The sequence below is a fragment of the Falco rusticolus genome, chromosome 1, assembly GCF_015220075.1.
Source record: "Falco rusticolus isolate bFalRus1 chromosome 1, bFalRus1.pri, whole genome shotgun sequence".
Lineage (NCBI taxonomy): Eukaryota > Metazoa > Chordata > Aves > Falconiformes > Falconidae > Falco > Falco rusticolus.
The window spans coordinates 24,230,648-24,246,027 of record NC_051187.1 but is presented as its reverse complement, the minus strand read 5'-3'; the positions used below and the strand labels follow the sequence as shown (position 1 = coordinate 24,246,027).

General features: G+C 45.7%; 1 long non-coding RNA gene across 1 annotated transcript; it reads right to left on the bottom strand.

The window, feature by feature from the left end:
* Positions 1-731: 731 nt before the first annotated feature.
* Positions 732-14,816, bottom strand: LOC119154090. Its single transcript, XR_005106330.1, has 6 exons — positions 14,487-14,816; positions 12,600-12,730; positions 7,423-7,610; positions 6,197-6,291; positions 4,710-4,887; positions 732-1,981 (listed from the first exon to the last, which is right to left on the bottom strand). It is a non-coding gene; the product is annotated as an uncharacterized LOC119154090 (long non-coding RNA).
* Between the last annotated feature and the right edge of the window lie 564 nt (positions 14,817-15,380).

Genomic DNA, 15,380 nt, shown 5'->3' with positions numbered 1-15,380 from the left:
AAACGTGGCCAGGCCCTTCTGCCTTGTTGTCCTGCCCTCTGTTTCTGCTGGTTTGTTTTTCTTGTGCAAGTGCCCCACTCCCATCTCAAGTGTTCCCTGAGAAATGTGCACAGTGACCTTCTGGAGGGCTGAGAACCCATCCTGGGGGTCAGAGAACAGTTGCCACAGAAATTAATGTGTTCCTGTGTGGCAACACCAGTGTGGATCTATAAGATTATTTTAAATCCAAGCTGCACATTTCTTAATTATCAGTATTCTTTTCCTGTGCGAGAAGAATTTGCATAATTTCCCAGCAGTAGAAAACAGCAAAATCAAAACAATAGATGAAAAGATGCACCAATTCATCACGGAATTGCACATACAGTTGCTGGCATTCTTCATTTTCCTTGCATATCCCATGCAGACCCCAAGGAAAAGCGGATCCTCAACTTCGCTTCCACAGAACCACACTAACCCGTGCTAGCTGAAGAGCTGGCCCTGCATTAGCATGTTTATTCCACAAGTTCTTCACGGAGCCCAGATCATTTTGGCAAAGAATGCCAATTCAGTCAGTGATCCTGCAAATATTTAAGCACTGCACACTGTTGCTGTTACAGGCGGTGTTATTGGCACCAGCGAGACCGCTCCCAGCAGTGCAGGGAGCCAGGGGATACAGCAGGTTTGAAGCTGAGGGCTTACAGAGCAAACACATTCACCGTTTGTTTTTTAATAACGTGGGAACGGGTGGCACAGGCAGCATGTCCCCGGTGCCCAGGCAGGGGAGAGGGGCAGGGGGCAGGTTCCCGAGTCTAACAGTAGAAAAAGTAGGCAGTGGGATTTGCACAGGGACACAACTGCCTTCACCGTGGGTTTCACCCTCCAGCAGACTTGTGCTACAGCACCCTGGGGCACACGCACGCATCCTACTGCGCCAGGGAGCTCCCAGCACAGCCCCAGGCGGGGGTGGGCAGCCTGTGCCCTCCCCAGCCACTCTGTATCCGATGGTGACTTCTGCAAATGGGAATTAGGAACCCAAACCACCAAAGTGCTTTAATTCAGCATCACTTCATTGCTGCCCATTAAACGATAATGACTTTAAATCAATTTTTATCACTTCAGACAGTCCGGCTGCCCACGTGAAAACGAAACATGTGCTTTGACCCTGTCTTGTCTACATTTGTGAGTGGTTCAAACACTTGCCATCCTCACACCACATAACTCAAAACACCCTTGCCCCAGTGAGGTACTTCGAAGGGAGACCAGTCTCATGCTGTACTGTATCACAGGAATGGCAGGTCCTTGTGGTGGACATCAGCAGGAAGACGCCACTCTGCTTTTGTGTTTTAATGGCTCCAAGATATATCGTGGAAAGCGCTGCCTGATTCCAGAAACCTGAAGGCAGTCACAAGGTGTTATCGCCAAAATAAACCAGAAAAACTGGGGTAGATTTTGAATCTGACTATCCCATGACCATAGCAATAGGCAGGGGCGTCATGGAAGCATTTTCTTACGGTAGGTAGGGATGTTTCCTCACCCCTCCATCAGCTCAGCCCAGATGTGTGTTCCTAAAGCTATGCCTTCAGGATTTACCTTTTGCTTGATTTTTACCATATGCTTCAATCCCCTGGACTTTCAGTGGATTTGCACACATTTAATTTGCAGCACAGGTTTTGTTGCCATGCTACTTAGGGATGGTAATCTGGATTTTATAATGCTGAGCTAAGCTCTGTATACTTAGAACAAGAAAAGGAGAATAGGGAAATAATTCAGCAAAGAGCAGCAAATATTTGTGAAGAACGGACACGATTGCCCGCTCACTGATATTTTTATACATCCCACCGGCATCAGAGGAGCTAACGTCAAACAAGAAGCTTGAAGCTGTAGAGGAGGTTCCACCGGTCCTCAACAGCTGGGGCCAACATGCAAGGAGGGAGCTGCAAGAAGTCGTGTGCCTTGTAAGGTCCAAAAGTGCTTGTGAAACAGATGACTACAATGTAAAGTCCTGGGTTTAAACAAGGGAAGAAAAAAAAATTAAATTCTAAGATTTCTAAGATGGCCCAATTATAGGGCAACTCCAAACCCCCAAAGTCAGATTTTCCATTTTAGAGCATCACAACGAGTGGAGTAAGCAGGGCAGGTTTCTATAACCTGCCCAAGTGAAACAAGAGTCTTGGCCAGAGGTGGAATTCCCCGTTTCTAATTCCATCATTTAACTACTGGCTCAGGCTCCATCTCCACAGATTTAAAGCCTGACACAGGCTTCTAGGCTATGCTATATAAAATCTGATTGTTACATTCAACGGGTTGTGATAAATTAAATTAACTATCAATAATAAGCTCACAGGCGACACTATCTTTTTTCAGTAAAGTATACTTCTTTAAAATATACCAGCAGCGTCAAATGTAACTAGATTTAATTTCATGCTGAAGAGTCTGTGAATATTCATTTTAAAATAGTCACCAAGAGCCTAATTTTAATTTGTGTGATGTTTCTGCTAATACCAATGCCTACTTAAAATATCCATTAAAAAGCCTTAAGAATATTAACAGGGAATTCTTACAGAAATGCACTAGAGTTTTATGTTTTGAATTAGCATTATAGGCTTTTTGGTTTAACTCTCGTTAAACAGATTTCATTATTAACAAGAATATGTGCAAATTAAAACAAGCCCATTAAAATCTAAAATTCCACGCTAAAAAAGATTAGGGACATTTGAGTTATTTTTCTTCTGAAGGAATAAATGTAATAAAAAGTGATAAGGAGTACAACCCAATACTTAGAAACACACACAACATCAACAGTGGTGAGAAGTTCTGGACGTACTTCAGAATAACTTGGTTTACACAGAGGCATCTTCCTTGGGGGTTTTGCTCCCCATCGCAAAGACATCACATTTATAAGGGCCTTGCCACAGAGCTTCCCCTGGCTCCGAGGTGCAGGCAGGGATGCAGCGGGTCAGGGAAGCAACGTACGGTCCCCACTGCCACCAGGGTGGGTTAGCTGGGCCAGAGAGCTCAGCCCAGCTAGCCAAAGGGTGGTTTGCAGCCCCCCCGCTGCCCTCTGCTCCCCTGGCTGCTGAGGGTGGCAGGGAAGGTGCCGACTTGAGCCTGAAGCCATGATCCAGCACTGGCCCTCTGAGGGGACATCCAGGGGGCTGGGCTGGGCTTCATCCTGCACGACAGGAACCAGGCGGCTCCACAGCTTCTCAGGAGCAGGCTCCCCTGGTAGGGTCCACTGCTCCAGCACTAAAATACACACACAGATACACTTCCGTGCGGAAGGTCACTCCAGGGTTTAGGGGGCACTTAAAGGACTTCACGCAGAAGTCGGGCGCTCCAAAACGCACTTCTGCTTCAGCTGCTTTTGGAGATTTTGGCTGGCAGCTGCTGTATTGATCCCCTCGGCTTCTAAATAACCCTCAGTTCAATACAGTCATCAATGAAAAGTCTGCTGTTCTAATAAATCACATGAATATTTACACTGACTTGTGTAAAATACATCTTTTGACCTATCAGTCAGGTGCTTTATATCCCTGTTCCCTGTCCAGCTACTTCTGGTCTTCTCTTTACCTGTTGCTGGGGGTCTGGGGGAGCCACTGACCCTCCCCTCAGCTCTGGCCATCCACAGTGAATTATCTGTGTGAAAACTCTCCTCTGTCAAGCTGCCAAATCTTTTGCATTAATCCTGAAAATTACAATTAATGAGTGCTAAGAGGATCTTTCCACCTTTATATATGGCTCTATTCAGTTGTAATGATCCCTGCTGCTCCATCAGCATCTGAAGCCTCTCATGGTCACAGCTTTTGGCTGTGGGGCAGGGCAAGGCACCCAGGAAAACGCGGCATGGCTGGTGGCAGTGGGCTGCTGTTTGGTTCTGCTAGGTATCCTGGGGTCAAGGATCCACTACACCAAAGATGGGAGAGACTGAGTTAGTAAGAGCCCACGGCCACTGAAGATGGGAGAGATCTGAGTCAGTAAAAGCCCATGGCCACCGAAGATGGGAGAGATCTGAGTTAATAAGAGCCCATGGCCACCGGAGCATGGGATGTCACCCCCATGAGAAAGGTCATGTCAACACTTCTGGAGTTCCAAGTAATTATCCAGATTTTCTGTGATCTGCTGTAGGTGAAAGCTGGGGCTGGTAAGGGGGTTGCTGCAGGTCTACAGCCCCACTTTGGCTGGCTGATATGACAACGTGCAACAACCTCACTGAGGCTCTGGAATTCAATTTTCCAAGCATGTTAATGCAGCTACAGAGACTTGGCTGCCTGAGGACTACCAAAAAAATTTAAATATGGTATTTTTAGTTATTAAGAACTAGAATTGGGAATCCCATTGACATGCAAAGTCATTACCCCTAAGTGTGAACTAGAGTTCTCGGTCAGGTGTGGATCAATTAACCCCCTGACGCAACAGGGAAATACTTGTTGTGATCTTTAAGATTCAAAGAGAGATCTGTCCATATTTTTAAGCACAGATATCGCCATTCTTGCATGACATTCCCATCTCCACTTGAGCTGCTGAACAGTCCCAGGAAGCGTTTCTCTTCTTCCTTTTTTTTCTTCGCTGTGACCAGCAAAAAGCTCGATGGGTGCTCAACCTTCACCGTGCAGTGAGTAACTTCCCCAGCCACCAGCAGCCACTGCCTCTCCTTGATTCACTACTCAGAAACTAAAGTATCTCCTACAATTCAATGGGCTGCTAAGTCTTGTGCTTCTACTTTCACAAACCTCTTCATTGACATTTCCTCTTCAGGACTATTTATCTGACACACTCCTTTTTTCCCCTCTGTGTGTTCACTTGACTCCAGGCTGAGTTTATACAAGGCACTTCACCGTGAATGGAGCATTTGTGCATTTCCCGTTTTTCAGTCCCAGAAATAACCCTGCAGAAATCACTAGAATTACACTGGGGAAAAAAGCAACAGATGTCACATGAGAAACAAGGTTTCTTTATTTATTTCCTTAGAGGGGAAATGTTAGATAACTAACTGCTTCCCCGAGTTAATAATTTCCACTGTCTTCAGTGGAATTATTTCCCATTTGAACTAATAATGAATTGAACTTGTAATTCCTGGGTTTAATCTATAAATTCAACTAGCAGCTCTGTGAGGTTAAGGACTTTTCCTCTCACTTTCAACGTTCTTTAAAATCAGAGGATGCAAACACAACCTGAAGATTACATCTGCTACTACAATCTACTACCCTGAGCAGACACCTGCTGGCACTATCTCTGTCAGTATAGGTGGGTACCTATAGATGGACAGGTGTCTGCGTGGGGCAGGGTTACCCGGATTAGCTCAGCACCCGGCAGTACGGAGCTGGTCAGGAGCGCACGTCCTCAGACTATGCATTCACACAATTTCAGGCACTTAATGGACTTCTAATCTCAGCTGGGGACTAGAGCTGCTGCTGTCACATAAAACTGTAACGATTTCAAGGCGAAGGGAGACATTTCACAGTAGTTATTGGTGACACTAGAAACATCAGCCACGTCCATACGCCATATCCAGGGCTGCATGCGGATGCACAACGCAGCTCTGCTACCAGGAGTTACACAGCAGTGCTGGTCCAGCACGACGTAGCTCTGCTACCAGGAGTTACACAGCAGTACTGGTCCAGCAACCTGGCACAGTGTGAGAGCTCTGGTGCCTGCACCGGTTCCTCCCGCATTCGGCTGGCTATGCCCACACGGCCATGTGTTGTGTGACACTCACAGACCTGGCTAGTCCTATTCAATCACAAATCCTGCACAGGTAATGGAGGCTTTAGTAGGAGAATTAAAACAGAGGACATTCAGTTCAACAGTGAACTGTGTTGAAGGTCTGAGCCTTATGAGCAATGCCCTCAGAGCTCCAAGCTTACCTGAAGCAGAGCGTTTTGGTGGCATTTGACACCAGTGTGTTTCCGTTAGTGGAGTCATCTACCGGGGTCACAAATGCATGCTAGGAGAGCTGAATGATTATAGAGAAAAGGCCAAGTGTGGAAATGGCAGTATTCTAAGAGGTTTGATTTGCAGAGACTTAAATACTATGTGGGAAACAGGTGGGATGGTGTGCACCTAAAAGATGTTGGATTTGGGATGGAGCAGGAAAGATGGCAGCAGTTACCTGACAAGTACAAAGACAGCAGAGCTCATCTCAAAGAAACTTTATAAAATGTATATTTTATATAAATTATAAAATGAGTCATTATAAAATGAGTTTTGTGCTACTTACTATGAAACAGTCATTCGGCCTTTCTTGGATGGAGATCACAGATGTGAGAGCAGGAGGTTGAGGAGAACACAGTGCCCACCTGAAACGGCTGGGTCCTGGGGAAGTGAGACAGAATTTGGCCAGTGGCTCCTGAATACAAGTACCACCATGGTGATGGGATCTAGTGTAACCACAAGATGGGCGATGGATTTAACACATCCTTTGATGCAAGAGGCCCTCTCAACACAGAGCATCGCTGTGCCCACTGCTCCAAAAGGAAACAGTGGTGTCTGTAAGATCACCAGCCTTCTTTACCTCCTGGCACTAGTTGTTTGGGTTGCGCGTAATTCCTCCTAGGAGAGGGAAAAATTGACTCCTTCCTGTGAGCACGCTGAAAAAGCATTTGTGGATGGAGGTGATGCTGGGATGGTAAAGCTAATAAAATCAGTGGAGAAACAGCATTTAGCAGCTGGGAGGGGAAGGAGGCATTTTTTTCAGGAACACACAAGCTCCTGCTTTGATGTTGCATTCAAGCCAAAGCAAGGGCATGTTTTAAATTCCCAGTAATTTGAGTTTCTTTTTAAGTTCCCAAGCCTGGCTGAGCTCTTAAAGACAAGAGATCTTGCTCCTGGGGTTGGCTTTCCTAGGCAATCGGAGCTCTGCTCAGAATACTATTTAAATACCAATTATTGTAATTCTCGGCAGAAATATTACAGGCATTCAGATATTTTTTTTTAACAGCCAAAGGGAGACATTTCCAGCATCTATCAAACCTCTTTTATTTTAATCCACATTAAAATCTCTTTCCAGAAGGACTGGGCAATGGAGCATAATTTATCATTATGGTTTAAAGAGTTGTCATGGCTGCCCCGTGCCAAGCCAACCTGTCTAGAGTAACCTTCTGGGGGCAGAAGGATTGGCTGGAGAGACAGAAGGGTATTGAGGTTAACAAGTAATGGCGAGTAGGTAGGCGGGAAGCAGTAGAAGCGATACTCCATGCTTTCCCGCAAGGAGCAAATTCCCCATCTCCCACATTGTGGGGAACACACCCAAATCTTCCTCTGATTTTTTCATGGAAATGAGCAAGCAGGGCCCACTTGGGACTTGGCTGGCACCCAGTGGGCAGCCACACCAGTGAAGAACTGCCGTGACGCTGGAGTATCTCCCACCTACAGTCACCCCTCCACGAGGCCCCGGCAGTCCTCCTGCTCGCCCTGACGGGCAGGAAACCCAGAGCTCTTTGGTACCTTGCCTGCTGAGACCCTGTGTCTGAAGAACTGTTCTTCAGGGGGGTGAACGGGTCTCCTGCTGCCAAAAGTCATCGTGACGTATGAAGAGACTGCTCCAAAACCATCATTTTTGTTTCCTTCAAGGGCTGCCATCAAATCAGGGCGACTGCAATGAACGTCCTGGCACAAACATTGAGTCAAGGGTCCTGCAATGAAAGTTGTACTCGTTAACAGCCAGTACTATGAAGAATCGAAAAACAGATGTTAGAGAAGAGCTGCTGTGTTATACAGAAAAAGGTGCACTTGTAGCTCACTCCTCAAGCCAGGTGACGTCATGGACGTTGGCCACAAAGTGCAGGGAAGGAGCCTGCTCTGCTCCTGGTCTGTGGAGCTGCTGCTTCCCCACCCCAGCAGGACCCCAGCTCCTGGAAGAAATGGGGCTGGTGAGCCTGAGCTTGCCATCCAGCTGCCTCCCCACCGCCCGTTCCCCCCAACGGCTTCGGCCAGACACCCAGTCTCACCCAAATCTGGCAGAGGCAGGGGGTAAATATGAAGCCCGTGCAGGTTTTGGGGGAATCAGGGTAATGGTGAGATCCCCAGAGGATCCCGCAGAAGGGAAGCAGCACGGTGATCAGTCCGGGGGGCGCCTGCTGGGTAGGGGGGGCAGGGAGCGCACACACACTGCCCACCCTTGCAGGGGCTGGCACCCCGCAAAGTCCTGCAGGGATGCACTGCCATGGGAGCGGGATGTTCATGGCATAGGGAGAGATTCGAGCTTTGCAAAGAGGAGAAGACTTTCCAGTCACAGGGGCAACTGCAATGTTGGAGGCAGGGTAGGGAACACAAACCCCTTGCTCATGTGACAACTTGTTATTTTAACACGACAAAGCAGCCAAAACTGGAGAATGCGAGTCCTGCTCCTGCCTGAAACCCCATCAGCAACTCCCCCCGCTGTCTCCCAGCACTGGGGGGACCAGTGCCGGTGCCCCCAGCCGCTTTCCCAAGATAAGCAGAATCTATAGCTCAAGTTAAGCTCAAAGCTGTCTCTTTTCCTTCCTCTTCTTTCTTCAGCTGCACCCATTGTAAACTGAGCACAGCTGTGGTTCTGGCCCTCAGACTGTATAGGAGCTATAGCAAAGTGTTTAATGTATTCTTAGCTTTTAAAATACTATTCATCAGCTGCAATCAAAGAAGGGAGCCAGCATCATGTTGCCAGCCAAATTAATCACAGCTCCCCCATTCCCCGCTCCACACACACAGTCACGTTGTGTGCATCCGTGGTGGTCTCGAGACCACAGTTTAGCAGACACTGGAAAAGGCCAAGGTGGTAAATGTAAATCCTGGCTGCTCTTAATCATGTTCGTAATGACCATGTCATCAATCACAGGCCTTCTCAAGTGCTCAGCAACCACAGCCTAAGGGTATATTTTTCAAAGAATTCAATTCAGTGAGGTCTCTCAAAAGCTGGGTCACCAGTCTTCCCGCTCGCATGGGAGGAGGGCTGCTCCTGCCTGCCTGGCACTGACAGTGCAAGTAAGCTCAGCATCTCCCTCAAAAGCCTGACTGCAATGAGTAAAGTCAATAAAATTCATGCAACTGAAAATTTCACTGACCTTTAGAAGAAAACAAACTAAAGAAAAACAAAACATGTCAATGGAACAGATTGGGAAAAGCACAGCTTTTCTGCCATTTCCCTACTCTTGGTATTTTTCACCAGGGACATGGTCAAAACACTTGAAAAATTCAGGCTTTCAAACTTCCTAAAAATGTTGGAACATTGGGAACTAATGAAAATTTTAGTGGTTACAGATTTCTCCTACAGAACTCCAAAGGACTCGAGACCTCCTGGCTACAGACACATAACACGGAGATCCTCGTGTGAAACAAGCCACACGCAAGCAGTGCACATCCCAAATTCCCAGAAACGGTACAAAACAAGCCACACACCAGTCACCAGACACCATCATCTCCCACCTCAGCGGCAATGTGTTGGGCACGGCGTTTACATCGTGCCCCATTGCAAAGCCGATTGCGAAGCCCATCCATGAAAATATTAGAGACATTCAGTGCTTCCACGGAATGCCGGTTGTGCCGTGCTATAACAATGATTACATTTCACACCCCGGACAGAACTGCATCAGACCTGTTTGATGCCACTAGAGGAGCTGAAGGAGGCTTTAACACTTTGAGGAGAGTTCAAGACAATTTTATGGAAGCACGCCTTGGGGAAATTGAAATGTCAAGCATAATTTGGCACTTGAAACATGAAGGAGAGAGGCTTTTCATTTGTTTTCATCTGCATCTTCCCCTCCTCTGAACTGTACATGCTCCATTTCCTGCTCTTCCCTATGCTTTCATTAGGCAATGCTGAAATCTGTTGGATTTGAGGAATCTCCAAGGATAAACAAGTACCTGGTATTAACCTGCTCTGTAAAAGTCAGTTTGACATGTCTCACTATTCTTCCATTCTTGTTAGGGAAACTAGTCCAAAACAAGCCTTTCCCCTGTTATCTATCTTTTCCCATCCACTCATTTGATCTTTGATGTAAGACTGGAGGATTGGTACTCACTAGTCCGATTCTTAATAGGTAAGGGGGGGGGGGGGGGGGTGTCACTTTAAAAAAAAAAAAAAAAACACAACAAAAAAACCCATTTGATCAAGGTTTCAGCCTGGGACCTGGTCTCTGGGGTTGCAGACACAATCCAGCAGCAGCAGTGCTTCAGCTGGGTCTGGGCAGGCAGCAGGAAGGCACGGGGCACTCAGAAAGACTGGGAAACAGATGATTTTGTTCATCCCCTAAAATAGAAGCGCTCTCATAGCTGTCAGCATGAAAGGTAACAACAGGAGTTGGCAAACAAGCCTCTGCTAGGTGCAGCTCCTGGGAATGCTGATAATGTGTTCTTGGGAGATAAATTTTTAATTCCCCCCGTCATCTGAGTAATTTCTGGTGAGACAGAGCACAGAGCCCCACGACACTCCAAATCCTTCCCACAAGGATTTTCCGTTAGGCAGCACTCACTTGCTGCATGGGAATTTTCTTGCACCAACTTTGCAATTTTAACTGACGTTCATTTTTAGAGAAAAGCCAAAACAACCTTTGATATTATAGAAACATGTTAATTTCTGATATCGTAGCAACTTCCTTAAAAATAGTCTCGTTGCATAGCCATCGTAAGATATAACTTTCAAGAAACACAAGAGTCACACCAATACGAAACATTCCAACTTTGCAAAGAAAAGGGTTTAATCAACTTGAAACATGGTTTGAGTTTAGAGGGTTTGGGACTGTAATTTTTCAGGAAATTTTTGTTCAAACGTTCTAATTTTTTGGCATGAGGATAAAAGTGGCTTTTAAGAATTCCCTATAGAGTAAAATAATCCATTTACTACAAGCCTTGGAAGTAACCTTAAGTGACCAATCTCATTTCCATCTTTGACAGGGAGCTGCAAGGTAAAGCACATTTAGTGCGAAATCCTGGCTGAGTTTTGCCTAAAAACAGAGGCAGTAAAATCAGCAAAATTTTTCTTTTAGCTCAACAGGACAATTTTATGAAGTATCACTTAAAAGCCCCTTCAGCGGCACTTGAGCAGCTCCTCTCACCTGGGGGTGCTTGCTCCATCAAGTGACCAGTGGTTTTGCATGGCTTCAGCGGCAGGAATGAATTATTTCAGGGCTTCCCTGTGTCACTGGATGCAGAGGCTTTACACTGATGACTGATTTATGTCAGTGAAAGTGGACTGGATTTGAAACAAAATCCATTGATTTTACATCACCACTTCACCCTAGCCCTGCCGCCAGAATTAATGCATGGCAGATGAAACTGTGGCTCCTCACTCCTCTCATGGAACCCCATCACCCCCCATACGCCGGGGCTCCCCTTCATCCCCCTGGCAGCTGCCAGAGAAATAACACTTAGGGCGGTGCACACCCAGCCAAACCCCCAAACCTGGGCTTCACTCATCACCCTGCCGCAGACAGCAACCCCCTTGGGCAGCAGCCCAGAGAAGCATCGAGCATTTGCCTAAGTCCTACGGGAACCAGCCTTTCGGGGTGTTTCTAGAAATCAGCTGCAAGCAAAACCAGCAGCAATGACAACACGGACCCCTGCACGCGTGGGAAATGTCCACGAGAGCCCGTCTGCAGGGCAGAGGTAAGTGGAAGGATCTGAGGTTCCACCACCCTGCCGTGGTTCCCTGTATGGAGGGGAAAAAACATTTTTCTCCGTGAGGCAGCAGGTTGTTTTACACCAGTTAAAAAAAAAAAAAAAAAAAGTCTTTTGGGTATCGCTGGTAGACATGGCCCTGGATGCAGTACTTCATGGCTATCTCGTGAAAGGGAAAAAAATATAACCCACTTCACTGGTTAAGGAGTGTATTCCTCCTTGTGGGTAGATAAGATATCTCTCAAGTGAATTACTCTAGTATTTATTATGTCAGATTATACCACTTCAGTTACTGGTTCAGATTATAACAAAACTGGAAAAACAACCACTTACTAGATATTAATTTTATCTTACAGGTTCTATTGTAAATGGGACACAGGACCCTATGTATATACTACAGTCCTTAAAATAGCTCCATCTAAATGCAAATGTGGACCTCTGCCTAACACAGAGCTGAAAGCCTTCCCATTAACACGCCAAGAGATAGGGGAATTAATTTAATGCTTAAAAATTCCCAGGGATAAGAGGAATTTCTTCTGTTCATATCTAGCATCATTTTCTCTTCATGACCAAAGCACCCATAATATGATCATTTTTACCTTTCTCAAACTTACTGAGAAGGCAGCACAATCTCTCTATAGAAATTGCTTTACAGGCTGCACTCTACTGACCAAAGTGCAGGTATGTGTGTGCTTGGTGAGGGACGCCGGGGAAAGACAAAAATGACTACAGTGCGGAAAGGTTGTTGGGATTTGATTACTCATCTTTGCAAAGTAATCAAAAGCAGGCAGTGCTTGACAGCATCTGCCTCTCACCAGCACCTTCTTCCCTACCTGCTCCTCTAAGCCCATCAAACACAGGGAGCTCCCTGTGTACCTCACATACTCACGCAGTGTGAGATACTGATTTCTCTTTGGATGACTTCAGCTGTTGCTCAGTGGCACGTGGAAGGTGCACGTGGAATATATGTAATCCAAATTTCCTCTGCAAGAGTATTTTCGGGGGGGGGGAGGGAAGAGTCATGCACTTACTTGCACGTGCATCTCAGTAGGAAGAAGCATCCACCTTACTACCCACACCATGAGGGTCTGGAACAGACATCTCAGAAGCCACAAGACTGGCAACCACTACATCCAGAGGTAGGAACATCATCATGCAGAAGCTGGACAAGTGAAAGAAATATTCAAGCCACTTGAACAGACTTGTACTCTGAGGTACGTCTCTTTCTCTAAATCAGTTCAGCAACCAAACACATTGCTGACAACGAGGTTGTCTTGATGTGAATGATAAATTACTGTTGTACTGACAGGGGAGCAGTAGTGAGTTACATCTCTGCAGGTTTGCTTTTGGATTGGTCTCACAAGTGACAGGTTGAACTTACCCCAAAAGCCCCTCTAGCAGGGCGCTGGGACAAGGAACCAAAGTGTTTCTGATGTGTTGTACATCACACAGCACTCCCCATTAATTTCTTGGGGCTGTTCTTATTTTCTGTCAGTAGCAACAGTTTTGTGCCCGTGCTGAACATGACTGGCCACTGAACTGCTCCAAAGGTTACAGCTTTCACAGCTGGGAACTCTGCAGGGGTGCCAGAGCTGGCTCCTCTCAGAAACATGGACATATTTTCAGAGTAATGAAGACATTTCTTAAGCTGTTTTCTCTCTGGACCTTGTATTTCAAGTGCTGAGTATTTTCAACGCAAGAATACAGTGGCTGGGTCTTTTGTGATTAATCATTTACAAGATAATGCCCTAAATGGCCTAAGAAAGAAAAAGATAACTTCTCAGGGCAAAGGGATGTGCCTCAATTTAGTGAACTCCACAGCTCCCGAGTACAGAGCCAGTGTTGCTGAGCATGGAGTTTCCTTTGGCAAAGCTAATGGGTCTGATCTGGCCTTTGCTCATCAGCAGCATATAATAGTGATTTAAAGAGACTTGTGAATTTTGGGAAACGAAAGACTCACTGCAGCTGTAAACTGATGAAGAGACCACTACAGACTGAAAAGATGGTGTAAAACTCTACGCCTAAGTCACTGTCATAAAAACATCATTTCCCCCAGACAGCTTTTGTTACTTCATGAAATACAACACTTTCCAGTTTATTCCTGTAATCTATAGAAGCTTTATGAAATATTGACATTACTGGCATTACTGATATTCCCATGGTAATTATCTTTCATAATAATTAAACAACATGGCATGGTATCTGGTGAGGGTTGCTCCTGATAACTGACCTTTTAGACCTAATTTACTTTCTTCTACAGAAACAAACATCTCCTTTCAGAGTCTAAAAATTGCCATTCTCCCAAATGTTTACTGGACTTTATATTAACAAGGACATTATGTGAAAGCAGGATTCTAGTTTCTCTGGGCCTTAAGCTTTTTTTCTTTTAACTATTTATTTAGCTCAGATTACATCAAAATATGAACTGAAACCAAAGACTGTGCTCAATTTTATACTCATTGAGGATGTTTTTCCAAATGGGAAGCTATTTGGAAATCCTCCCTGACCCCTACATTGCAAACACTTGCTTTGCAACAGAAGAATCTGGCCTCTCCCCATCCTCCTCAGTTTTGGGCCTTGTGGATTCCAGGTTTGGCTCCACTGTAGAGTAAAAAAATACAACATAAAGCCTTTCAAACAGTCGTTGCAAAGCACTCCAGCTTTACTAACAAGAGCTATTATTTATACCCAGGATCTAAGCTTGAAGGGATCTTGAAACATCAGAAGTAGTTGGTGAGAGCTTGAGACATTTTCAATGAGATGTGGGAGATAAAAAGAAGATACAGGAAAACCACAGGATAAAAGCTAAAGGAGAAAAGTGATCCCAAAATAGCTCTGTTTGGAGCGTTCTTCTGGAAGAGTTATTATACTGTTCAGTATGGCAAAACATCAAAGAGGGAATATTTCAACCAAATTACTTGTGAGCTGAATTTCTCATCTTCTTCCAGATCATCACAACTTGCTGGTTTTCTTAACGGGGCCCTGTGGTCAAACATGGAAGCATAGGGCTCAACAGGAGAGGGCTGTCTTGTGCCTCCAGCCTTGGCAACATGGGGACGGAAGCAGAACCATTAATTACACAGCTGCCCTTCCCCAGAAATCCTGCTATTCCACTCATAGCCACATATCAGCATGTCCTGTAGCATTTTCAACTCTGGCATTTTGCTCTGCAAGGGGCTTCCCTCTCCTTCCCATTTGCACACGCACACGGGCCCCAGCCCGGCAGGGAGTTTGTGCAAGAACCTACCTCCAGCCCCCTCCCCGAGCCGCACCGATACCTGCGGGACTGTCAATGCTCCTTCTGCTGTGGACCTTGGCTGGCTCCAGGCCTTGATGAGGAACCAGCCAAAGTACCATAAATTTCCTCTATTGCCAAAGATCAGTGGTGTTTTATTTATCTCAAGAAGTTCTAGTTGTGGCTTTAAGCATGTGATGTGATGTGTTGAGCTAAGCAAGAGATTTCAGATTTGAGCCCAGGACATTTTCCAAAGTGGACTTACAGAGCTCTCTGCCAGGGCAAACCCTGCCTCTGCATTCGTGTTTCCTCCTTGTGCCCCCCACTGCCTCTTGCTCTTGCCTACCCCTGCATTCATAGAGCAAGTCCTTGAGATTAACCACAATATGATTACATTTTAATTGAGGCCAGCTTAGTGTGGGGACATCCTTTTAACTCAGGAGGCCTCAATTCCACAGAACCATAATGAACTAATAATGAATGTGCTAAAGTCATTAAATCAAAATTCATAAAAGGGTGAATATTGCTTTCTTTTATAATAAAGCAATTAAAATCCCATACACTATAATAGATACTA